Below are 26732 nucleotides of genomic sequence, written 5' to 3'. Positions count from 1 at the left end.
GCGTCGGTTGATCTGGTTAAAGCTAACCTTTCTCTTGGCTTCAGTTGGCCGAGGTACAGAAGACCGTTAGACACTGCAGTTGAAGAAAACATAATGCAGTATAGTAAACGATACTCAAATAAGGCATCGACATGAATAATTTTATATTTTAGCTTTTTATGCGGTAGGGTCGCGGCCTGCGGGGCTTCAGATTTCTGGCCTTGACGCAAGCCGCGGAGTGATCATAGCGTCAGTAATTCGTGCCACTCTGGCAAGCTTCCTCGGCGTCTTTTTCTTGGTCCAGCGAGAGTAGATGGACAGCATGCGAGCCGCTAGCGCTGAGATGATGCGGTAATCGGTCCTCCGCGGACAGCAAACACGCTGCATTCTGAGAGCTCGTGCAGAACAGCGTCGTTAGCGCGTGATGACAAGGCGCGCAAATGGACTGCTCCCCGCGCTTACGGTGCTTTCCAATGAGCTTTGAAATCCGAGTGGGGACGCTTCAAAGGGCGGATTAATTGAAGGCCGGGCTGCGTAAACGGAACCTGGCTCATTACGTCACGACGAAGGCAAACGACCATTCATTTTGCGTGCCGTCCCTAGTCATCAGTGACGGCCACTAAGAGCTGCACGTTCGGTTCATGGCGGGATGCTGATGGCCCGCTTCGCCAATGGGACCCGACAGGGGACGGTGAGGAGGCTGGTCGGCTGGGAGGGCACTTCTTTTTTTTTTTGAGCTCCAGATTCAATAGAACGGGCTCTGCCGTTCACATGAGTGGTGGCTGCAGAAGTACTGTCCTCAGCATTTGTGAGATTCGCTGTCGCAGTGAGCCATAACATAACCCTTTCGCCTTACACAAGTCGAAACACCTTGCGTCAGCGGACAAAATCTTTTGCAATAGGCTACAGCTTAGCTGAGGAGCTTGGGACTGACTGTGCCCGCCGATGCAACCGAGTGGGTGTGCCATAACGGCTCAGTAAATTCCAAGGCACTATATTGAGTAGCCGGTAAAATACAGATGGGCGCATCAGCAAACTTTTTTGCATGCAATAATTTGGCGGTGACTACAGCGGGGCTGGGAATGATCTAAAGCGCGGGCAGTATCGGTTGGCAGGTGGAGGCTTCACACGGGCGAACCTGATCGGGTAACATCACTTTGCACTAGGCAGTCAGCGGTCTGTTGACGTCACTCCCCTCCAGCCAATGGGATATATTCGCCCTGGTGACGTCACTAAAGACGTCACTCCCCGTGAGTTGAGGACGCCGGTGACCGGGTTTTGGTTCCAACGAGGCTTATGCGAACGCATAAAATGTGATGTCACAGCTGACGTGTTGCTCGGCCAGGAAAATAAATGCTCGGACGTCTCGAAGTTCAGCACGAGACACGCGACAAGGACACGCGGCAAAAAGACACCAGTGCTGACTAGCAACACACTTTTAGATAGCGTTCGTTATGCCTTGTTCTTTAGTACTCGCCTTAATTTCAAACTAATAGCTTCCCAACGTGTCCCAACGTGTTAATAGCTTCCCAACGTGTCCAGCTATTTGTCTTTGTCCCCGAGAGGTACAGTACTAGGAAACTGACTTCCTGGTTGAGAGCTGTTTTCGAGAATCTGAAAGCTTGTTTCAGCGCGGCCCCGTGCGCTCTATGCCCCGAAACTTTACATGTATAAATCTCAAACTACACTCGTGGATGTCACCGGCCTATAAAATCGGCCTCCGAGATACCAGAAAGTCCAGAAAGCCACGGTGAACTGACGGCACGAAGAGCGGCGGCACACAGCGACTATCTCGCATGACGTAGTACAAAGGGACTTCTGTTGTGTTTGATGCGCAGGGGCAGTGTGTCTCAGCCGCGGGCAGCGCGATTATGTATATATGGGAATTAACTCATTATGGCTATCGCGTCATGCTCTCAAGGCGGAGCTTTAGTGTCCCCTCTAATTTTGTTTCAAAGACGTTTTAGTGTCGAAAAAACGTGAGGTGCTTCGCTCGCTATTTGTTGCGCTCGGAATGTAGGTATCGATTAGTTTAGCCATTTTATATTTAAAAATTGGCTAGTTTAGTCTGCGATAGCGCAAATGGAAATTAAGAGACAAGAATTGTCGCAATTTGCTTAGTTCCTCCTTGAAGTTAAGATAATTTCCTTTGTAGTATAAGGTGTTTTTCTTTCGTATTTGGAATCCGTGGTTTTGTTTGCATCAACATGTGCCATGAATTACTTTATGATCGCTTATTTCATCTTGGTATTAGGGCGACAGAATTCTATCAGTCTGGAAAAACGCTGAGTTGGGCTAGTTCGTAAAGGTTCATTGTAAAACAGCGCGAAAAACGAGGGACCAGGGAAATAAAGCCACAGGACAAGCGCTGATCGGTCTGGGTCGTCAGCGCAAGATCAAGTATGTTAACCGAATGAGTGCGACGCATATTTGTTGTTTTAACGACTTAAGATAGTGCGAGTGTTAGTCACGTGTTTACAAAATTGCTTTTGGCATTACCCTTGGATGTTACAAGGGCGAGATGGAAAAAGTCATGCCATTCACTATGTAAAGGAATAGGCACTTGAAGGTACAATGATTTTATAGGGTGTTCCGCGTGTCATGGTAGGGCTACAATTGAGCTGGCGGAATCTGGAAGACACTAGTATGCGCCTTGTGATCATATGGTTACGTAATGGCTAAATGCAGCAGAAGTAATCTGCACGGCACAGGATCGACAGCCGAACAGCGCGTTCACAGCCTCGTTCACGACAATTCGCCGTCCTCCCAGCGTCCGTAGCACTACCGGCCGCGGTGAAAGCACAGTCCCGGTGCGCACTACACAGGCAAGGGAGAGTGCGAGTGCTTGAAGCGTGACACATGTACGATGCTCTCATTCACACAGCGCAAAGACGAACACGGACAAGAGGGAAGACACCACAAAGCGCCCACCGCTACCACCGCGCTTGTGTTTCATCTTGCGTGGCTGCCTGTACCACGCAGCTGCTTGAGCTCCTCTCCCCCAGCGCTCAATGAGAGCAATCTTCGTCAGCGCTGTGAATGGCCCGGCAGCCGAACACAATTTACCTTGGCCCAGCCCGTGGTCGAAACTGCGCTACACGGATATAATTTGCCATGGGACTGACCCAGGGGCCAACTTGCATTGGCAGCAGGCGAGGGAGGGAGGGAGGGGGGGGGGGGGGGGGGGGGGGGAATGAATTTCTTCGTGTTTACTGTGCTCACCATCACAAAGCACAAGTACAATTCTGGGCGCACGGCCACAGTTTTGATCACAGTAATGGCTGCTCTATCCGAAACACGGAGGAACGTTGTCGGAAGGAAGAGTTTTCGCTGCCTAGCCGCAAGCAACAGACTTTAGGGCATTAAGCTGAATGCCAGCGGGTGTGCAAAGATATAGGTGGGTTGCAGCAGCGCGGAAGGAAAAGGAATCATGCAATAGCCTTGCTGTGAGGTGCGTGTCGGCCGCAACTCCGCTCTTCCAATCGCAGCGTCTTGAGTAAAGAGAACAAAAACAGCCGCCCATTCCCGAGGGTGTCCCAAAGTGGTTTAGGAAGCGGAAACGCCATGTTAATGGCACTCGCCCCTATCCCTACAGATATCGACTAGTGGTCTGTCTCTACGCGACCTTGTCCGCATGTCGTAAACCCCTGCTTCTTCTGGCCATCGCTTGAGCAGTTCTGCCCAGAGTTCTGTTTCCTCCTGCCTCGACCACACGGTGCGCCACACGCGAGTGTCGCCAAGAACTCAATCTTCCCCGTTTTCACTTACCGCATTTGTTGGAGCAGACCTGTTGCGGCCAACTGCGATTCACGATCTCGCGTCCAGCGAAGTGCACCAGCCAATTGGAAATGGATATCGTGCTCTGCCGTCGAGCAGTAGTAACACTGTGTCCGGGTTGCAGTTCGGCCACATCCTTCCATCGAATAAGCGCCCACTACTTGAGCGGTTAAATACTTTATTGATTTATAAGATAATCTTTTTTCGGGTGGCCTCGTACCACTCTATATGGCCGGACATTTATGTGCTCCCCTGTGCGAGCTGTGCGAGCTACTCACAGCAGCCACATCGCTCCTGATGTTCTTGCCACGTACGGAGACTTCGGTTTGTTCGAACAAATCAGAAAGATGTGACTAAAGTCAGTTCTGGTGCTAGGACACAAGTGGCACTGATGAGAGTTTAACCGTGGGTTATAATGGAGAGAAAGAAAGCGGGTCGTGACTGTGCCCGTTTGAAGTGTGCACCACAAAACCTGGTCGCTTCGGAACAGAGATTTATGCGGTGGAGGGCACATTAGACGGGAATTCCTATAAACAGGGTGAGGTCGTCGTTGTTGAGAAATCGGCACTGCGACACGAATTTAGATCTCTCTCAGCCCGGTTGACGGGTGCTCGGGCTTGGGTGTGAACGGCCTGGGTGTTCGCTGTGTGCAAGGGACCCAGATGAAGGGGAGATTACAATGTGCAAGGTGCGATGACCGCTACCAAAGAACACTACGTTTCTCTGCCGAGTGTGAGAACAGTCCACTGGATGCGTAATGCCGAGTATGCGATAAAGTCCACCAGTGTACCCGCCGCCGCGCCATCTTCTGTGAACGCGATGCATTACATACGGCGCCGCATTACGGAGCTGGTGAGGGGGAGCCAGCCACTGACGTCATTTTGTGTTGTGTCCGCGGAGCGATATAGACCGGATTGCTGGATACTGCCAGCTGGCATAACTTATGCAGGGGCTCGGCTGGAGGCAAGGACTACACATCGATTTCGCGCGGACAGAAATCTCGCGGTGCCAACGCCATCGAGGCCCGTCGAACAACGTGTGCATGGTGTTCGCTGCCGCCTGACACAGCTCCGGTTTCAACTTGCTTTTAATCACCGTTCACTCTAACAAATCGTCAGAGCTCCGGCTCTTCAGGTCGTCTCCAAGAGAGAGCAGCGGGTACTGCCACCGGACGCTGTTTGCAGGCCCCGTCGAGCGGCAGGCGTTTCCAGGATTTGCGCAACGGGTTCACAGTGCGAGTTATTTTATGGTAGCTTCTGCAGGAAAAGCATTTGCAGCTAAAAAATACGGCGGCTAAACCGCATGTGCTCGCATTTTCCTAGCCGGTGGTCGTATAAGGCATCCAAAGAACCACCGCCTGAGGAGCCGCGTTCATGGCGTGCGCCGTACGTGCCGCTCCAGAGCCGCCTATTAAATCGGCTGGGCACGCACGGAGACGGATATTTTACGCGCACTCCTCCCTCGGTTTATCACAGCGACGGGAGCGTAACTTGGCTTCGACGCGAAGTGGCTCAGATCGGGCTTCGCGGTCCGCCGCCGCGTGTCCGTCCGACAGGAGAAAAGGCGTCGTTTGAATGCACAGTCTCGAAAGCGGACCCTGCTTCGTATGCTCCGCGAACGCTGCATCTTTTCACAGGGGGGCCACGCCGACAAAGTGGTGTTGGGGTAAGTCGTGCAACGGTTTGGCCCAGTCTGCTTTGCGCGCTTTAATCCAGAGAGGTCGCTGAGTTGGGGTAAGTCACTCAACGATAGGCCACAATATTTGTTTGCTCTCTCCATTGCAGAGAGAATCGCTCCCAGCCACACAGCTCAAAAGATGAACTGGGAAATGGCTTGCTTATCTGCCCAAGTGCTAAGAATGGTCTAAGGTCTTCGATCGCTAGTTTTCAGCTGTTTCTCTTCAATGCGGGCGCACAGTTTCGTAACGTCTCAACAACTGTCGTAATGTTCTTGGCATAATAGAATGTTGAAGGTAGGGCACCAGTAAAAAAATGCTTTGTCGCAACCTGGCTGGCTCAAAGCCTGGTGCACGCTTATGTTGAAACCGAGCGCTTACAGAGTTTCCTTGGCCCCAGGAGACAGATTCGAAGCGAATGTGGCTGTCGAGACAGGTGCACACTCTGCTCGGCTTGACTGGTCTGGGCTCTTTCCGGTTTGGCATCTACATGGTCCAGTGATGTGTAGTAAAACGCGTTGTGGGGCTAGTTGGTCCATTGCGTTCTCAGAGTTCTGTTAACGCACAAAAAGACGACACGTGAAGAGAAGAAAGACAGGACAGAGCGCTTCCAGGCATGTCGATGAGGGCGGACAGATCTCCCTGCTGTCCAGTGAGTTTACGTAACTCGATGTGGAGTTGTTGTTGTTGTTTTTTAATCCCCCGGGAAAGCAAAGTCCGTTGGGAAAATCTAGGAGCCCTTCTCACTCGGGACACTGCGCAGTGCGAGACGCGGCCGCCGCGTCACGCACGCCTCCCATAGGGAAGGCACACATCAGGGCGCAGCCAATCGCGCTATGCGCAAGCAGCTTGCATATGCAGATGGGGGGAGAGTGTCAACAGCACCCCGCTCTCGGCTGCTTTAAATCTAGCCGAGAAAAGCGCGCCTTCGTTTTTCGTGGTGGAAAGAGAAAGAATGCGCGACTCCTCGCTTGTTTCCTGCCCCGTGCATGTGCATGGGACGTCGCTAGCGGTGACGTGACCTGGCTGGCAGCAAAAACAGAAGCCAGCCTCGCTTCATCCAAAATAAGTGCACGCAGCCGCAGACAAGATGGCGGAGCGCAAGCTACACGGTTTCCGTGGCTGCTGCCTGAGTCGGCGACCGTAATCGGCCGCGGCGGCAAAACGGAACACTTTCTGGTTTCCTTTCGTTCGTGACGGGCCGGCTGCTCTTTCTTTTCCGGTGACATGAATAATTGAAGTCCCCCGTGCCAGCCTGCAGCTTGTATACCTTGGCAAAACTTGTTCGTGTTCTTGACCATCCTGCCGAATGAAAGGCAGGAAAGAAAAGCGTTGCATCGAATTAAGCGAAGCCCGTATTTCCCGTGGCTTTCATTTTCGCTTCCTCCTCTTTATCCACTTTCAAACTGGCGGCTGCCTCTGACGACGTTTGTGTTTTTTTTTTTTTTTACGCCGATGTTCCTCTCAGCCTCGAAGGCCGGTGCAACGGAGAGCCGGCAGCTGCATTCCATCGGCTGGGCCGTTCTCATTACGCACGGTTGTGGCGGTGGGCAGAGGAAAAGGCCGCTGCATCCTTTCTACCTGGTAAAAAAAATTGTTCTCCATCAGCCAGGTCGCAAGTGACACAGCATATACAACTTCATGCGCGATCGGAAACAAGCCTTTGTTCTTCATTGGACATGGAAATTCCTCGTTCGCTCACGTTCCGCACAACGATCGTTAACTACAGCTTACGCAAGGTTATCTGCAATTTCACGCAACTCATTCGACTTTTGGGTCAAACGCGTCAAATGTACAAACGCGAGAAGCAGCGATCCCTGTACGACATACAATAAATGAAATGAAATGAAATGAACCATGTACGCGTTCTACGATTAGCACTCTTTAAAAGCATCGCTTAACATACGCGGCTATGACTGAGTGTGTTTGCTCCATGCCCGGACTGTGGAACTCCCTACGTAGGATTAGAGGGTGCCCGGCAGCGCTTGGTAAAAGACAAGGAAACGAAACCAGCGCGCGGCGCACAATAGCGTGTGTCGTTCGCATGCGTCTTCTTGCGCGAGCGATCATGTCGTTAACTCGGGGAGTAAGTTGTGGGGTCGGCACGCTTTCCTTCCGCCACGAACGGGAGACATGGATGGAATGAGGAGGAGGCATGTCTCCCAGCCGGATAGCTGTCGCATTTGAGTTGCTCCTACTGCATCCCTGCCGTCTCCTCTCGCTTTTGTACCAGGCCCTTTCTTAGAACCTGAATTCTTTTTCCACGCCAAATAATGATTGCCACTAGTACAAACAATATCAATGGTAGTAGTAATAGTAATAGTAGCCCAGGGTTCGACAGAATCCTGTCTGGCAAGGGTGAAGCATTATGGTTGAATAAAACATACACTCTCCAATAAATTGTTTTAGAACATGACGTTTCTGGTGCATACGTGTCCCTTGTTCTCAATGAGGACGGTCGGAATGAGCCGCATTTTATATGCGTACATGACAGCTAAGTGAGTGGGAATAGTTTTCTGGGAGATTGCCCTTCGACCTTTTAGAAACACCCTTGACAGTGTGTACGTAAAGAGATCCAAAAAGCAATCTTCACGATAATGATTTCTTTGTGTCCAAGATTGAGGCGTGTCCCCAGTTAATGATGTGCTGCATCGTTTGAGCATGCTCTGATGGGGCGTTGGAAGACGTGTGGCATTGTTTGACGTCCTTATTGTGCTCTCTTAATCCTCTTTTAAAATCGCCTGACTCGCCCAATGTATGAGGCATCGCAGTTTTTACAGGGGATCTTATACACGATTCCTGCGTAACGTCTTTTGCGTAACAGAGCAGTTGTTTCAGCTTGCTGGACAGCACGTGCGCAAAGCACAGGTCGTATTTCGCAAATATACGCTCCAGAGCCTCACTCGTCCCCCGGGGGTAAATCGCGCTCTGCTGTCGGACGAACCAGGGCTGTGCAGGTCGCAGAGAGCGACATTCTTCGTTTCGCAGCAGTTGCCGTGTACCCATTGTTTTCGTGGTCGAGGAGGACTTTTGCCGCGTGGAATTCCGGCCAATTTCCCAATTCACGTTTAAAATCCTTGAACCTGGATCTGAAGCTCAAGCTTCCATCCGGCCTACCACTACGTGAAGAAACTTTACTGTGTCGCCTGTGGCTTGGTGTAGCTTTCACCAACCATTACTCTTTCTTAATCGGTATGGCTGATAGCCCTGCATGTGCCATCTGCGGGTATGACGAGACTATAACCCACATTATTTGGGACTGCCCTGCAAAGAGCGCCGAAAGGCAGTCTCTCAGCCGGGCGCTGGAGCGTTTAGATCCACGCCCACTGACGGAAATGAACCACTGGCCGCGGCGATCGTCGGCGGTGAAGGCCTCCAAGGCACTACTGCTCCGCTTCTTGCGAACTTCTGGCTTGCATGATAGGCTGTGGCTTTAACGAACGCTGACTTTTCATAGAAACTTCAATTTTCTGGTACTCTCTTTTCTGTTTCATTTTTTTATTCCCTCACCCCTTTCCCTCCGTGTAGGGTAGCAAACCGATTATTCTTCCGGTTAACCTCCCTGCCTTTGTTCTTCTACCTCATCCTCCTCCTATAAATAAGACTCCGATAAAGCTCGCACACTATGCTCTGGCGCTAGCGCTCTATGCTTCGCCTAACCCCGGAAAGTAATCCCGCCAGTGTGCAGGCGTCCAGGCGAGAACAGTTGCAGCAGCAGCAGCAAATTCCAAGTGCGCCTGAGGAGGCGTCATCTGCTGAGCACTACCTGCACAGCCATTGAAAAGAGCCTGCCCGGTAGCGCAGCTGGGCTGACGTAAAGGAGTTTGCGCCCAGTGAACGGAGGAGACAAAAAAATTCCGTCATAGAAGACTTCACCGGCGCCTTGAGCGCGATAGGCAACAAATCACCATTACGCTGATATTTGCTAGCGCAGCTATCAGTGCGCGCTCAAGCCCCGTAATTATTTAAGTGCGCCTTCCCACGCCAGTGTATTGTGCGCGAACACGTTTTTAGTGTCAGCGTGAAACATTGAAAAGCTCTGGGATCCCTGCAGAGGCCTGAGCTGTCCTGCAGGCCTTATTAGCTGCTGCTCAAGATTTACTGGCTGTGCGGAGAACATCGCTCCCGGGCACCTTTGTTTATCGCCTGTCGCTGCATGGAACGTCGCCCCGAGGCATTCGCTTTCGTATACGCCAACTGCACGGGTGTTTCTTATTTAGTAAGCAGGCACTTTCCGCTCGGGGTCGATCCTGCCTTTCAGGTGCGGGTTGGTCGCCCACTGAAAGGGTTTAATCTCTGGGCATCGAAGCGGGATCCCTAATACATGCGACAGCAGATGCGATTCGGGTACGCAAGGGCGTCATATATGCTCCGCTAGGTGGAGAGAGTGGGCTTCTACCGGCGCTAATAGTACTGCGTTGCAGTGCAGTTTAGCGGGACGCGTCTGGTAGAAGTCGCGCCTCCTGGTGTGCTGTGAATGACCGAGCCCGTGGGGAGTGTCAATTCTTAAGCCGATCCTTGGTCACGGCCCAGTTGCTCTGGATCCAGAAACCCGGCGTCGCGTGGCACAGATACGTAGAGAAGGTGCATGCAAGCTTTTCCAAACACATGCGGGAAAGTCCGCTGCCCCTGTCTCGGTAGAGTGCAACTCGTGACAAACACTGCGTTGTGCCGTGTCTTAAACAGGACAGCAGTGGAGGCATGTCTGGGAAAGAGCAACTGTGCTGCTTCACAAGCACCCACTTTGGCATGGGGGTAGGAAAGAAGCATGGCAGAGTAGCACGAGTGGCGTTGCAGAAAACGTGTTCCAAGCCACGTGCAATTTTGTTTTTCACGAAGGAAAAACAGCGACGCAGTCGTGCGCCTTTAGCAAATTCTGCTACCTTGCTCACCGAAGTAGGAAGTGTTGCGCAGTAGCAGCAACCCGCAACTGCCCATGCGCAGGCTGTGGAGTTGCTATAGCAACGGAGACGCAAGTCGCTCTCGCCTCCCTGATTGGTGGCCGGCTGGCAGCGCTCTTTTCCAGCTTGAAAAAAAGTTACGCAAAGGCTTCTCCTCAAATGTTTCTCTTTACCGTGGCCTCAACCAAGTTTCAGCCTTTCCCCGAGGGCAAATATTCCTTATTTACAAAAGTAATCAATGCAAACTTGATTGGCCATGTTTTCGTTACAAAGACCGCCGAAAAAAAGGGCAGAACAGCCAGCGCTAACAGAGCGCGCCCGTCTCGAAACTCAGTTGCCTTTGTGATAGCGAAACGTAGTAGACTCAGGCAGGTTTGCGACCGAGCTTTTTACTGAGGCTCTCGAGCCGGCGTCATCGCCTTTGCCTAATTCCTGGTGGCAATGCATTTTAAAGCGCGAGGCGTCTGCGTTGGAGCGATAAGAACGTAGAGACGCGGTTGCCAAACTAATAATAAACACGCTAAATATCCGATGGATTCTACCGCGATTGAGGCGCAGATTGTGGAGAGAGACAACAAAAGGTTATTTTTCGCCCGTTACTCATGCAAGGGCGCACGTTTCGTGAAATGCTTTCCGCGCTAGCATCACACACGACAAGAAAATAGCCACGTTGAAAGATGCGCACACACGAGTGCTGCTCCGATTGTAGCGATGTGGAAACAGAGACGTGTCCCGAAAATCGTTCTCGAGACACGCGGCTTACGCCACAGCGTGCCGCCGAAAAGCTTCAGTTACAGGAAGCTCCCATTGATGGCCAGCCACACCAGCGGCGCATCGGAGATCGGAGCAACCGCGAGCCGTCTTCCTCCCCACATAGACGCTCAGGTTACAGGCGGCACCTTTTAAGCTGCTGCGCAGCAGACCCATCGCTGTATCTTGGTAACCGCACCTATGTAGCCTACACAGGAGTCGAACCCCTGACCCTCAGTCTGAGAGTCACTGCCTCTACGCCGCACAGGCAGTTCGTATGGCTTTGTTAAATCGAGGCTTTATATCATGTCGTGTGGTTTTTCACACACTCACTGTGGTTGTGAAAGGGGAACAGTGCGTCTGCGTGGTGAAGGAGGAACCGCTGTCGCGTCGTAACCTTAGAGGCGGAGTTTAATCTCAATTTACTTTCTTTAATCCGCTGCCGAGGCGTTTCTTTAGTCATACCCTTATAAAAATGATCTATAGACTGTCTCTACACTTCTTGTTGACTCTATTGCCTACCTGCAGATATGTTTTCGTCTATTCATATTCCATAGACAGTCTATAGACAAAAGTCCACTAAAAGTCTACGGCCATACCTCTATAGATTTTCTATAATGTTTGTATCGCCTTAAACTAGTCGATAGGATTTGTCTATGGAAAGTCTATAGATCTTTAGACAAAATTCTATGGACAGTCTATAGACTGTCTAAAGAAATTTTTGTAAGGGTAGTCATAGTGGTCGTTCCTTTCATTTAGCCGTTTTATGTTTGTCTGCTTGTCTGAAGCCAGTTTTGTGGCAGACTGTCCACCACTCTATGGGCAGGTGAGCGCCTGCCCGCCGTGTCAGGCGCCAGCTCCATTAATCGGGAGAGGCTGCTCGAGAAGAGCAACCCGGGTCGCAACCCAACCCAAGCAACCCAAGTCCCACCGATGGTAGCACTTGCCATAGAAGGGCAGTGGAGCATCGCTTGACCGCTGCGCCACTGCGCCAGAAGTGGTATAGGAAGACTCCCAGTGACCTATGACTGAGGGAATGACGAATTCTGCATATATTTACGGTGACTTCCGCTGGTCGTGCCAGAGGAACTTTTCCTGCTCCGCGATGACAGCTCGTTCTTGAGGGTTCAGGCAGAAACTTCCTTGAAACAATGCCAGTGGCACCTCTTACAACTTCAGGTTCGAGGCTGTCATCTAGCCGTCGCCCGATTTGTTGTTGCCGGCCACAGCAGTTATTTTTCTTTTGCATACAGTCTTATATCTTGTGCAACACTGCTCCCTGGTTCTCACAACTCCAAGCCTTTTTTTGGACTGCGGAGGCAATTTTTTAGAACATTGCTTTTTTGTTTCGGAATTTTTTTAGCGGGCGAACCTGCCCATAGTAAATTCTGAACACCGGAACCGAAGAGAAAACTGAACTGCTAGCGCACGTAATTCGCATCCAGCCGAACTGCGCGAATCGACGATCAATAATTTCCCTTTCTTTCTGTACGATACAAATTAGAGACAGGGATGACCTGGCTGGTTTTCTTGAATCGCATATGAAGATGTTCTGTAGCTGTTCTGAGCATACAAGTATCCTTCATTTTTTTGCCCGCGTAAAAATGACAGATGTAATTTTCTGCACGATGTATCAGCAGCCGGAGTGCAAATTCCGATCGTTCTGAAAAAATTGTTCTGAACACAGTGAGAGTTGAATGACGTCAGCGCGCTGCAGTGGACAACTTTTCTGCCTAAGCTTTGCCTCCTGGCAGAAGCCGCACGTGTTCAGAAATATTTATCAGGTGAGCGGCCTTCAGGAGCGAAGGAGGGAGGGGCAGAGACACAGATGTCGGGCTACTTAAGCATAAAATGCGCGGTCGTATCCAGCCTTCGCACACACCTGTAGCCAAGGCCTGAGCAGCATCACACGAGGGGTCGTCATGGCTTCCGAAGAGTGGTCTACATGTGGCGTCTCTCTGCGGCTACGGAGGCCCTGTGCGTATGCCCCGATCACCACCGGTTCAGGAAAACCTGGCGGAAAACGGTTAAAGGGATACGCTGGGCTCACCGAGACAAGAAACCAATCACCTGTTTTCACCGGGCTGGCAGCTTTTAGAAGCGCTGCTAGGCGATCGCAGCGCAACGCGAGTCGCCGAGCCATTTCGCGGAGCTGATCAAAGGCCATACTGCGCATGCGCGAGGAGCAGTGACGTCACGCGGCGCGCAGCTGGCGCGCCGCCCTCGCTGTGCGGGTGACTCAGAGGTGCCGCCGCCGCGCTAACGTGCCGGGGCCGCCGCCGCTGCCGCGCGCTCTCCATCGCCTCTCTCTCTCTCTGTCTTCGTTGCTTTCGCAACCCTCCTGGTTTAACCAGAGCTAAACCACTCAGAATTTTTTTCTTCTTTTTAGACTCTGACGTTCTCATACACTGCGTTCCCTCTCTTCCTCAGAATCAACTTAGGTTATGAACCACTATCCCAAACCAAAGCAAACATGAGTGTGTCCTTACGCACGTCCACCCCCTTCTGCTCCGAGCGTGGCCATTCCCCTGGCGCAGATGATCGCTGAGGCCGACCGTCCCTGTGACTCCCACCTTCGTGCGTCGCGGCTCTCTCGCTTCGTTCCGGATGTTTCTCAGCGATCCGTTCCTTAAACGACGCGCTGCTTGTCGGGACAGAAGAGCGCGTGGGCGAGTCCTTGTTCGCCTGCGCTAGAAGTGTTTTGGAGTGAGAACAAAATAAAGAGAAATGGCGGACGCACCACCGCAAGCCGTTGTTTCTCCGGCTCCCCTCGCCGGTGGTTTCCGTCGGGTGCCCCTTCCCTCTCCTGCCAGGGGATGCTTTCTCCTGCGATCGTCTGCCGCTGATATCAACTGGCCAGAAACACTCTGCCGTTTCTCAGAAGCGTGCGGGCTGATTGATATGCGTGAACGCTGGCGCCATCTGTCACGTCTAGCCGGCGCCAGACAAATGGAGACAGCCAGCGGCGGAGATGCGCGCATGCATAGCGAGTGGGCGCCACACATAGAGCGAGAAACTTGAGCTGCTTGCTCCCGGAGAGCAGGAAGAAAAATACCCTGTAGCAGCGTTAGTGTCTTGACCCTTCCGGAAGCCCAAACGAGCCGCGTTTTCGTACGACCTCAATTTCCATAGTAGAATCAACCTTGAGATGCTGCCTCAGGGCATATTCTGGGGATGGGTGTACAGTGGCGGAGTCACTCTGCTGGGCACTTTTTCCGATGATAAGCCAGCTAAACATGAAATGACTATTACACCCCTGGAACTCGCGCGCAGGTAACAAGACACTTATTCTCTTCTGCTGTTCTAAATGACAAACCTTGATAAGGAAGGGTGCAAGCTCTAAATGAAACACGTGAGAACACTTTTTACTGAAGTTGATTTTCATTTGCCAAGGATCGGACTACGCGTAGAAACTGGTAGAAGATTCATTAAGAAGATTATAATGCTAGATAGACGTGGCAGCGCGATAAACCACACAATCGTCGCTACGTAAGCGAATTTTGTTTCATATTGTAATAAGGTTTCGATATCAGAAGGAAAAGCAGTGGTTCAAGAACTGATCCCCGACAATGCGCCAACAGTAGAAGATCTAGCCGAAGGCTTGCGGAATTACAGCACGCGCGCTGCGACTAAAGATAAAGAAAACCAGAAATCAAGTTACGCAAGGAACGATCGTTCAGTGCTGAATTTCAGGATATCAAATTATATCTTATGCTTTGTGCACATCTACTGATATTTCATCAGCCGGATTACCTGTAGCGAGAGGTCGAGCGCATTCGGGTAACTGCAAAATGGTGCTGAGGTGCCGCTGTAGCGCATTGTTGAAGTTTACGCAATACGCTGTTGTGTTCCAAAAACTCTATTATTCTGCTTGCATAATGCTGCTAAACAGAAATCAGCATAAGGGTTTGCAAACCCGCTTTCTCACGTGCAAGTATGCTTCTGTTGCCCAGCTTTGATTGTTTAGTACGCGAGTTGGCGCGTACATGCCGTATGCCTGTAACGGAGCTCTGCAAGTGAATTCGGAAGCAAGCAATATCCAGCAAAGTGAAGCGTTCCTTTATTGAGCGAAGCGTCGATGGCGAAAAAGGGTGCACGCTTCTCTGACCCTGTGGCGAGAGCAGCCGCTTGACACGCCAGCGTTTCCGGCTACCGTAGGGTGCGAGCTCTTGTAAACGCCTCGCTTCGCCGGAGGACCAGCCGTACTGATCGGCTTTCCCCTCATGTCCGACAATTTCGGAGCAAAAATTTGACAGTTGGGAAACTGCAAGATACTTTTACGGAATGTTCCATTCTTCTGATAAGTAGCAAAATCCATCCTTTCAATCGTTTCCATCGATCCCATCGAACATTTGAGACTCGCATAGAAAACCAATAGGAAACGCTTTTGACGATAGGAAAAACGTTATTAGAAAAAAAAATTGACTGCCATCGAGTGATCTAGGGATATATTGATTTTTATATTGAAATCTTACGTATGAAAAAATTGCGTTCACAAACGGATTCCCGTTCAAAAATATTTTTCGGTTTGGTTTATTGGTTTATTGAGGTTTAACGTCCCAAAGCGACTCAGGCTATGAGGGACGCCGTAGTGAAGGCCTCTGGAAATTTATACCGCCTGGGGTTCTGTAACGCGCACTGACATCGCACAGTACACGGGCCTCTAGAATTTCGCCCCCATCGAAATTCGACCGCCGCGGTTGGGATCCAACCCGCGTCTTTTGGGTCAGCAGCCGAGCGCCGTAACCACTGAGCCACCGCGGCGGTCAACTCCTCCAGAATTTTTTGGATATGTGCAACGCCCTTGCTCAGAGATTTCGCTCATAGTGACAGAACTTCCCAATTCGAGACTTCCCAGCGGATTTCACACAGCTGGCTTCTCCACTAGGAGCAAGGCGGTCGCCCGTGGATGTTTGTGGCCTACGACGATGGCGACGATGCCGCTTCGTTCGTCGCAGGCTGCTGACCCCGCACTGGCCACCGTTTGCGTTTATTCAACACATTATAGCCAAAGGTGAATGCATCTGGGAGGAAGGTCCAGCAGCGTCTATAGACACCTCTGGAAAAAGGACTGGTTGGAGCAGCTATGAAATCTTCACGAGCAGAAAAATGTGTGCCCTTCAAGTGTTTCTTAAGACTCGGAAGCAGATGATAGTCGCTGGAAGCTAAATCGTGCTAGTAAGGTGGATGCTGCACTACACTGGAAATTTGATATTGGCTGGTTTCTGAACGATTAGGAAAACTTTCTTTTGAATCATTACGATGGAAAAATTGAGCTTCCGTTTCCCAAAATCTTCTTTATCAGCCCCTGCCTGACTCTGCACAACAAGGCAGTATAACATGCTGCTGTGTCTACATAGTACACAAACACATCTCTATCCCTGTCCCAAGGCGCTGATGCCATCACCCTTTCCGTCCCGGATTTCTTTGGCCGGGGTGAACCCAGTCTCACCACCCCTTCGGCTGCTCTTTGGTCTCGAAATCATACCGAAATATCCTTGTCCTTCACCTGCCTTAAGTTGCCCACGTATGGCTAGAGATGTGAAGGCCTGAAAAAAACACTGCAATTTTGGAAAAAAACCGGTTTTTTTCGTTTTTTTCAGACGAGGGAAAATGGAAAAAAACATTGAAAATTTCACAATGCAATTTCAAGGTTTTACGATTGCTTGCTTTTAGTTAAGGTTTTTGTTTTTGCTTTGAAAACAATTACAGCGTGCATCTTTGAACGATTGGAGGGCAGTCGTCATCGCCGGTGCCAGGTAGTGCTTTTTAAAACGTTCGTGCTACGAGTACGCGGGTTGAAGGCCAGGTCACATATAAGATCCAGGCTTGACTTAAAAACACACTAATACTTGAACTCACGGCTGAAGTAGAACAAAACGGCTGCAAATTCTACAGCACTACACACACGGCATAAATAACATAGGCTGCTGTGCATGTAAGCGGTTTTAGCCAAATACAAGCCTAGATTCTTGATTTCCAACATAGCAGAGTACAGACCATCCGCAGGAATTTGGTACAGGACAGGGGTCTTCAGCGAAGCACGTGACCCCATCTACCTGGTGGCAAGGCGTTTACCCCAACCAGTCGCTAACTCGTCTGGCTTGCCGACTGCTGCAGATACCACCATCATCCGCCAGCTGCGAACAAACTGGTCACGTTTCGGGAATGTCCATACAAGGATTCGCAATAGGCTTTCAGGGGAACGCGTTCGAAAGCTTGTGTATGTGCAGTCGAACCCAGCTGTGGACACAGCTTCAATCCATGCTGCTGCGCGTAGTGCCGCATCCAGCGACAGTGATTCTGAGTCCCATATGGAGTGACTTATAGATCAGTTTTCATGTTCCCTTTCTTGGTGCAATAGAACAAGAAGTTCGTTCCACAAATATGATATTTATACCTCCATATTCGCATGAAGTGCAAATCATTATTTATCTTCTCGGTGCAATAGAACCAGAAGTTCGTTTCACAATATGACATCTATAACTGCATATTCGACTGAACTTCGGAGCATTATTATTGATTGCTGTGCTAATGCAGATAAATCTGTTTTTGTCATGTTTTGCAAAATTTCCAATTTTTCATGAAAAAAACCCTGAAAAGAACGGTTTTTTTCACACCATTCAAATTTTCCTGAAATTTTACATCTCTACGTATGGCCTGAGAAACTGAAACATGTTCATGCTTCCAGTCAGCATTGAGGCGTTTGGGAACTCGCTTTGCAGAAACCTGCGTCATGTCTAGCACATCAGTTAATATGTAACCCACGCCCTCTCGTGAAGAGTTTAGGGTCTCTGCTATGCAGTTAGCCGACGTCCTTCTCTTTCCAAAGCCATTTCGTGAACTTTGTCCACATTTTCTCAAGACGTCGCATCCACAGGCCTCCCTGTATGTTTTTCTGCGTCCAGACTTTCACGCTCGACGCCGCAAAAAATGATGGCTCGATCCCACGCATACACAGCTTTCTCTCCGAGATGATGCCTAGACGAAAGTGTCATCACAGACGCAGCGACCCCAGTGTCTACCAGTGCAGCTGTTCTACCATTTTCCGCACACAGAGGCACTTCAGCATGTGAATGGGAAGAGGCATGGGCGAAGTTGACCGTGGCCTTACCTCCATCGGACGCACCAGTTAGTTTCCCAGTGGCGGCGAAATGCGACGGGAATCGGTAGCATCGAGAGAGAAGTGATGCTGCGCTCGAAGACAAGAGACGGTCAGGAAAAGGCGGCTGCCGAAGAGAAGGTTGCTACGGTGCGTCGTCTCGGAAGCGGGACGGGCGGAAGGGCATGCACATCGACAGACAATAGCGGGAGATGCGTCTGTTGCGGCCGTAACTGTAACTCATTTGACAGAGCAGTACACAGACAGGAAGCCGCGTCGAGGTGTTTCGGGTGGCATGGTCTCGGGCAGATGCTGGCCACGTTGATGTCGAGACTCGGAAAGAAGTGCCCGATCGTCTGCGCCGTAACTGTTGCGCAGCTCGTCATAGGTGCGTCGAGTGCAGGGCTGGTCCATACGTCGCCGAAGCAGGGAGCATGGATGGCACGCATGATCGTGACACATTGCGACTGAGAGGCCAGCTCCTCACGAACGATCCGCCGAACGACTGAGGCGATGATTTTCTCAGATCCAGGAAGGTCGACTCTGGCGACAGTTGTGTCATTAGATAGCCGACGAAATCTGGGGCAAACTTCAGTGCCTCAAATGCACGACAAATGCTTAAAATCGCGCCTCTTCCTCCTCCAACGGGGTTGCTGCGTGGCGCGTGACAGTATGAAGATAGCTCCAACAATGCGGTAACGCTCCAATGCGGTAATAGCTTGTCAAAATCGTCCATTGATCTTGCCCTGCACCGTGGTTCATATGGTTGCACCCCCGTTCTTTTCAGTGCAGCCATTCTATTGAGGCATAAGGACCAATTGGCTAGGGAAGTAATGGCAACGTACGTTTTACGTGCATAATTCTGGAGACACTTGCGTCAGTCGACCATCAGTTGCGGTTTCACAAAATGAATTGGATCGCCGTAAGGGTGTCTATCTCAACTGATAGCGTGAATAACGACGCGTCCAGGTCTGTCTTTCTCTGCCCAGTGTTTTTTTGCTGCTGGACACGTGCGTAGATAGTTCGTGTCTTGTATGCCAGTTTCGCTTTTGCTGATAATCATTAATATATACCAACTCGCCCAACTTTCTTCGCTCATTAACTGAAGTAAAGGCTGAACAGCCCCGCAAAGGAACAACCACTTACGAATAAAATGTGTATGGACGTTAAAAGAGGCGATCATGTATCGTCAAAATGTCCGTTTCGAGCTCCCTAAGCAAGGACTCGTCCAACATGAACACTACCTGAACTAAATTCATTTTGCATCAGCGGTTCAACGGGAGCAAATCATACTACAACTTTGTCCTGTTCACAGAGTGGGTGGTGCTGAAGTTAGACCACCGTTATTGTTCCGGCCGTGTCAGGCAACCCAGACGCAGTTTCTACTTGATCGGCACTCGGTTCTGCGGCGACATTGGGATCCGAAACTATATACCTCCGACACACCGGGCGGATTATCCACTCCCGCGCCGCCGTTGTCAGGGAACGCATTCAGAGCGCTTCAGGTACAGCTCTATCCTCCGCCCCGCGAGACGGAAGAACATGTCTGCAGTTTGCCACTAATGTTTCGGCATTTTTCAGAGCGTCATACACGCAGCCTGTGTGCAGCCAGCGCTCGGTCTTAATTTACATTCCATTACCCGCAGTTGGATGTGCGCGAAGCTGCCTAGAAACAAAGATGCAGGCAGCGTCGTCGAGGAGCGCTCTTGCGGATTACGGCCGAGCGGTTTTTCCCCCCTTTCGAGCTTCTCCCTTGCAAGGGGGTGGCTCGCAGTGTCGAGGATAGGCCGTCCAATGCCTCATTACGTCGGGGCGGCGCCGGTGGTCGAGAATGGGCCCCCGGGATTTCCTCGATCGTGGAGCGGCCGCTTAATTACGCCCCAATGGCCACCCTGCGAAGCACGCTCTGTAGGCAGCGGCTTATGGCGTGCACTGACAAAAGTTTGCTTCACCGGCCGCATGCTCATGTGGTGACACATGACTGAGATTTGCTCCGGCCCGACGGCAGGTTCGTCTCGAAGATGCCGACTCTCCGCGGTTCTCCTTGGCAGCTTCCCGGGAAAGCCACGCGAATAGGCAACGCCTAAGGCGTAAGCCCGTATGAATAGAATTTACGAGCAGCTCCTTGACGCACTTCTGGATACCTGAGGCCTACTAAACATGTGCCGCATTTCACCCATGGCGTGGCTCTAGTCGTGCGTTGAAACCCACACGCAGAGCCCAGTTATTTAAGCTAGGCAGCAGAGACGCCGCAGCCTGCGGCGTCCTTCTTTATCGGCTTCATTCCGACCTTACGAGAGCCGCACAAGGAAGCAATAGCCACGAGATTTGTCCTTTTCTGCCAACACTGCGTCGTTTTGCCGGCCTGCGGGGGATTCTAGAAGCGTGTTGATGTTGATGCTTTATTTCAGCGGCCTGCAGAGTTAACAGTGATTTGCTTATCACTCCTTTAACACGCAGGTACGTAACTCTGTCATTCGCTGCTGATCTCACGGCGACAACCGTAATTTCCGAGGAAACCGAGCGGGTGTGCCCTCCCTCACATCCGGCACTTCTTCTCGATCTTCTTTTGCAGCGGAAGAACTGAGGAGCATGTCGCGAAAAATGAGAGATATATGCACTGGAATTTACGCTTCGGCGCTGCACGGTGTACAGCAAAGTCGCACAAAAATTGCAGGTCAATCCGCTGTCGCAGAAGACTAAAGATGCGAATGAGAGCTGTCGGTTTCGCCACCACTGATTGATATTTTAAACTGCCGTAGACAGTGAGAGCAGACAATACGATGGCGACGTCCTGTGTTCAACCTTCGCCGCTCTGCTGGTACGTGGCCTAATTGCGAACAGGACCGAGCATTACACAGACCTTTATTTTTCTTCTAAGAAGGCGCTATAATTTTTTTCTCTCTCCCAATCAAGTCGCAACGTTTGCCCTGCTTTCCCATCACCATCACCTTTTAAAATGTTTCAAATAGCAGACTGCCACTGTGCTAACAGCGACGCTACTATCGGTAACACCTTTAACGGCGAAATATGATTGCGCATATTTCAGGTAGATATCGTTTCTTAGTGGTTGCTTCTTTAAACCTCCTGAGCACTTAAACCTCTACAGGACATTTAATTTCATTCGATACATAATTGGCCTCAAAATAAAGAATTGAAAAGTAAATTAGAACATAATAGTTATTCCGTACTTTTTACAACCCTTGTAAAACTTCCTTAGCACGGTCTATAGGATAGATAAGCGGGCGAGTTGGTGATACATAATGCAAAAAAACAGCGCGAACAAACGGGGACTAGACGAAGAAAACTTTAGTTGAGAGTCAGCGCTTGTTGCTGTGTATTCTTCGTCTAGTCCCCGTTTGTTCGCGCTGTTTTTTTGCGCAGTCTATAGACCGTCCACAGATTTTCTTCCACAGACAATTTCTATACACAAGTATATGGACAATACAGACCCTATAGAGAATCTATAGACAATCTATTGATTTGTCGCCGTACAATTTTAGCAGTCTTGTATCTATAGACAGTCTGTAGACTGTGACTAGACAAGATGAATTAAATATTTACAGGAAGGCAATAGAACCGATAACAAGTCAATTGGCAGTATATAGACCATTTATAAATTTGCTATAATTGGTATGCATCTAATTTTATGCCACCCTCAACCCCTTGGCGGCGCAAGTCGCTGCCGCGCTTCTGGTGCCAGGGCTATCAGACGCCGCCTAGCAAACGCAAAGAAACTTTCTCGCCTCAGAATACTACGTTTCGGAAGTTCTGCCATGGTTTTTTTTTGTCAGAGAACCCGTTTATACATATATTTCGGCAAGGCCCTTTCCATTGCTTCCAAGAAAACAGGGTCAATAAAATTCAGCAGACTGGCTTTTAAATCGCTTACTATTTTAAGGAGTAAGCAATTTCTGTCTTCATGCTGGATCTATCAATCATGACAGAGCATCATGGAAACAAAAGCTCGAATTATGAGAACGCAAATTTCTTTTTCTTTTTTCTACGTGTCATTTTTTTTTTTTTTTTTCAATGAGCGCACGCGTCAAACTCGAAAAACTTGCAAGCCCTTCTAGGTCCCCTATCATCGTGCTGGCCACCGTCGATTGACCGATGGATTGTGCTAGCAATTAAACAGACGGACGGGAGCCCCGGCGTCCCAGGCCACTACCGCCGCTTACACGGCAGGGCTAGAGGTGCGTATCAGTGCCTCCCACTGCTCCATGGTGTGGAATTACAGCGCGGGGATGATATTTGCGGACATGCCCACAGAATGTGGGTTAGGTTTGCGCGTTCGCTGCAACACGCATTGCAGAAGCGGTCGCGATATATTTGTGCGTACAGAGTGGTGTGTATGTGTTGGTGTGCAGGCGGAGCCAGGTATGCTCCCCGGCCTTGCATTGCCCCGATCACCCATCCTACCAGGAGGGGGGGGGGGGGGGGGGGGGGGGGGGGGGTCGTTATCCTTCCAACACCTAAGAACGTACACCCCGAACCCTACGGAGAACGCATTGCCATCCGCGCCAAAGCCCTACACATGCTGTACGGTGACAGTTGCGAGGTAGCCTACGTAGACGTGGCAGCGCGCGTACTCGTCGAGCTTCCGCATGGTCCTCGCCGTCGCTATCAGGCCCAATTACTCGCATCAGGCTCCATTATCACAGATTTATCATAAATTCCAGAGGAAGCCGCCTTTGCGCTCGCTCTCATCTCCATTTCTGCCACGAAAATTCTATCCGACTCAAAATTCAAAATTCACCACATCCAATTTCGCCAGAGGCCTGATATCACACACCGCGGCTCGAGTTCTACGCTTCTGGCACCCCATCCGCCCCGTAGCCCTTATCTGCACCCCCGCACAACTGCGTGTGCGGGGGTGCAGATAAGCACCCCAATGCTGTTGTAAAAAAACATCGCAGTATTGCAGTTGACCATGACTCACCATGGACTACAGGGAGCCTTTCTCTCTCCCTGCTTTCTTCGTCCCTTCCCTAACGTGCGCCCTGAATTGAGATAACTACGCCTTTCCTCCCCTTTTCACGTCGTGGGGAACATAGCTAAACGTCACTTGAAATGCCTCTGTTTTCCCTCACTGAGTCCAGTCGCCATATTGGCGGCTGTTGTGGCCTCACAAAGCAGCGCAGCGGTGAGAGCTTCACATCGTTGCAGGAGCTAGGTAGGCCGTGCGTCGCTCAGTCACAGGCCAAAAGCACTGAGCTGCCAAACGGTCCGTAACTTGCCGGCATCCTTGCCATGGCCAGTCACAAGAGCCGAATACACCGGAGCCAAGCCGCTGACCGATCACAAGCCGCGCACACGTGCGTTAAGCCTGTGCCTCCGGTGGAAGGGACGATTTGTATTTGCAACCCTGCAATCGTTATGCGCGCCGGGGTTCGAAAAAGCGTTCCGACGAACAAGCTGAGAGCGATGCCGGCTGAAGGCCAGCTTGCGACGCTGCTGCGTCTGCCTGAGAAAAGAAACATAGCAGTGCTACGGAACGCCATCGAAATTTGGACTGAATGCACCATAGACACGAGAGGCTCGTTGATGAGCGAAGGAAGGTCGATACAGCACAGCCGAGAACAGTGCGCAAGTCAGGTGTGAAATTAGGCCCTTGTCCCTATCGCAGCCGTGATTTCACACTTAGCTTAAAAACTACAATGCCCACATCAAGTCTTGCTCGTTGACGGCGGCTGGCGATGCCTCTCCCTTCAGACCGGGGAGGAAGTGCCCGCCTCGCGTTCACTGCTCGGAACAGCGCCTCGGCTTCGTTTAGTCCTCTACGCAGTGATGACGCGTAAGGACCTCTACACCAACCGGAGATAAGAAGAGACAACTGCCCCCAAATACCAGACCCAGCACAGGAAGCGTCGCAGAGATAGCTGAGCAGCGACAAAGTTTGGAAGAAGCCGGACGTTGCGGTTTGTGTTTCTGGAAAATTTTTGCCCGCTTGGTGCGCCTACTGCAGACGCACACTCTCAACACTACGCGGGTTCCAAGCGGCCAGAGAGAAGGTGCAGGTGGGCGAAAATAAAACCTAAAGGCCGGTGCTGCAATAACGGGTGCAGCTGCAGCTAGTCTCTGAGTTGGGCTTTTGACCTCGTGGCGAGGCGTGCTTTGCTCTTGTGCCATTGCTGGCGGTGCTCATTACCGGGAGTGGCGATAGATCCTCCTTCGGCCGAGCTCGCGAACGGACCGAGGTCTGCTTCCGCTCATCGCTGCCGGCTGTTCGGTCGATAAGGCTGATGTCTTTATCGGGAGAATCGGGCCATCGCCGAAACTCCACCCGTGTGTCGGGAGATAAGGTAGGCTACCATCTTGCGCAGGATGCTGCCGCCGAAAGACTGCGAGGGCGAGAGGTTGACGGAGTGAGTACTTCCTGGAAATCTTTCGTGTTTTTCATTCTTTCTCTTTTTTTCTGCGCATAATCTCGACCTCGACGTGGGAATCACTTGATTGCTGGCACAGCGATAAATGTGGCAGCAACGTCACAGGATGAAGCTGCGAAATGACGCCGAATTGGCTTAATGTGTGATGCAGTGACATTTCTCGAGGCTCTCGCCCGAGATTTGGACAGCGCGAGATTGTTGTCGACGCGTCTGGTCTTACCTAAGCATCCAAGCTGGTTGCTCACCGGCCATCGACGTTAGAAAATACCGCCTCCTTCCTTTTGCCGCACGCATCTCTTTTTTTTTTTTTTCATTTGCTACATCCGCGGTGCTTCCACGGAAACTGCGGATTTCAACGCGAACACAAAATGCGCCACTAGGGATCCATCGCAGCGGTTTGAAGCCGTCGATAGACGTGGCAGGTTTCTGTTCTGTCCGTCTACCCAATTTGTTGCGTGCTGTCGGTGAGCCATCGTCAAAGTCATGCGCCAAGTGGAGACATTTCACCGCGTTGTTTAAACGCCGGAGATTGCAAGAGAACGTCTACACATCTTCCTGGTCTCCGCAGCAAAGCTGTGCAGACAGAGCTGACCTAGACAAGATAGAGACGCCGCGGTACTATATGTTATCCGTGCAAGTGCCCTTGGTATAATTCAAGGTTGTCATCGTTTTCAGTATGTTTCAATACAGAGTTGTCACATCTATTCAGCCAACGTCACATGGAGTACCCCAGGACAGCATTTTAGGGTCCTATTTGTTCAACATCTGCGTAAATTAAATCGGGTGTAAAATTCAATATTGATGCTGTTAATACCAGCCCGTTTATTTATCATAACTGACAGCAATTGACCAATCGTGAATATGAAGGACTGGGCTTCCAGTAAAGAATTAATTGTGAATGGCGCAAAAAACTCTTCCGAGGGGGAGAGGGAACTGCCTCTTGAATAATCATGCTCTTCCCTTCTTGATGTCATCTTTCTATTTGCGCAATGATGCTTTTGCTTCCAATTTGTCCCCGCATTTAGCAGTCTCGGTTTCGCGCACTTTGTTTGATGATGGTGGTGTGAATTTTGCTTGCTTGCTGTTGCTAACGTAAGCCGTTTAATCTTTCTCTTCTGCGGCCTGTCTATGTCTTTACTGCATACAAGTGCCCTACATCTTTTGCGGCCTATATCTTCTGATCCATTTTCCTAAGCCTCTCCCGCAGTTCCCGTGCTTCGCGCCTTCGCTTCTCCCGTGCATTAAAAGGACGACCAACCCATGCACTCCTGTAAGCAGCTTCGTTTGCTGTCTTTCCCTGCGCACCTAGAGCCGATCCACCTGGAGCTTAAGTGACTAGGTCCATTTAAATCCTTTACTAGCCAAGGTATACAAGCGTGGTGCGCCACACGGCTAATGACAATTAACGCAGAGAAAGCTGCCCTTATGTCAGTAACATGAAAACGACAACCTTTCTTACAGCCGTAGAGGTAATAATCTATCTGCTTAGCAGCTAAATATACTTAGGCGTCATATTACATCCGACCCCAGATGGAACGATCATGCATCCTATATTACAAAAAATAGGCAATGCGCCGGTGACTTCAGGAAATCAACGCGACAGTCGCAACAAGAAGTCCTTCTTTTTTTTTTTTGGCGTATAAAACAGATATTATAGTATAGAGGGCAGGCAGGCAGAGTAAATAAGAGAGGGGAAATCCTCAGGGTGCCTGCCAATGTTTCGACAAGAGGACGTGCCATCGTCAGGACAAAGCGCTCATCGTTGGCGGAGTTTATAAAGGCCTTTATTTCGAGGAGAAAGGCACGGTGTGGAAGAGGACGTTGTGATGAGGGAAGGGTGTTAGGGTGGATAGCGTGCAGTTTAATTTCATGACGACGCAGGATGGCTCCTAAAGAGGATTGATCGGTCGACCTGCAGAACTGTGAGAATGGAATGCGCCAGCTCAGCAGAAAGCAATTCGGGGGTGTGCAGCCCGGAGAGATAGCGAACGGAGACTTGAGAGGCTGTGTGTTCAGCTGCGACAGGTGGCGTGTTATGACTGGTTAGGCAGACCTCAAAAGACTAGGATAAAAAAATTGGGCAGCATGGCAGAACGGCGGCAAAGCGGGAAATCGCCAAGCCGATCGATGGAAAACGATAAAAAGGCAAAGTGAAGTAC

At 50.6% G+C, this 26732-nt stretch overlaps 1 protein-coding gene across 4 annotated transcripts in view; it reads left to right on the top strand.

Moving 5' to 3' along the window:
• The window catches only part of LOC149359236 (uncharacterized), a 70564-nt gene that overhangs the window by 29009 nt on the left and 14823 nt on the right, over positions 1–26732 (top strand). The window contains exon 1 of one of the 4 annotated variants that reach the window (XM_089571511.1): positions 24188–24552. The exons of 2 other annotated variants lie outside the window; for them this stretch is intronic. The gene's annotated coding sequence lies outside the window, so the exon portion shown is untranslated. Of the gene's footprint in view, positions 1–24187; positions 24553–26732 lie in introns of those variants that run through there. One more of the 4 variants, XM_089571513.1, reaches the window with a different exon arrangement.

Source organism: Amblyomma mixtum, chromosome 2 (assembly GCF_055824585.1).
Source record: "Amblyomma mixtum isolate Tamu chromosome 2, ASM5582458v1, whole genome shotgun sequence".
In the NCBI taxonomy this organism is placed as follows: domain Eukaryota; kingdom Metazoa; phylum Arthropoda; class Arachnida; order Ixodida; family Ixodidae; genus Amblyomma; species Amblyomma mixtum.
Note: the sequence above shows the minus strand (reverse complement) of the source record. Positions and strands in the feature narration are given on the sequence as shown.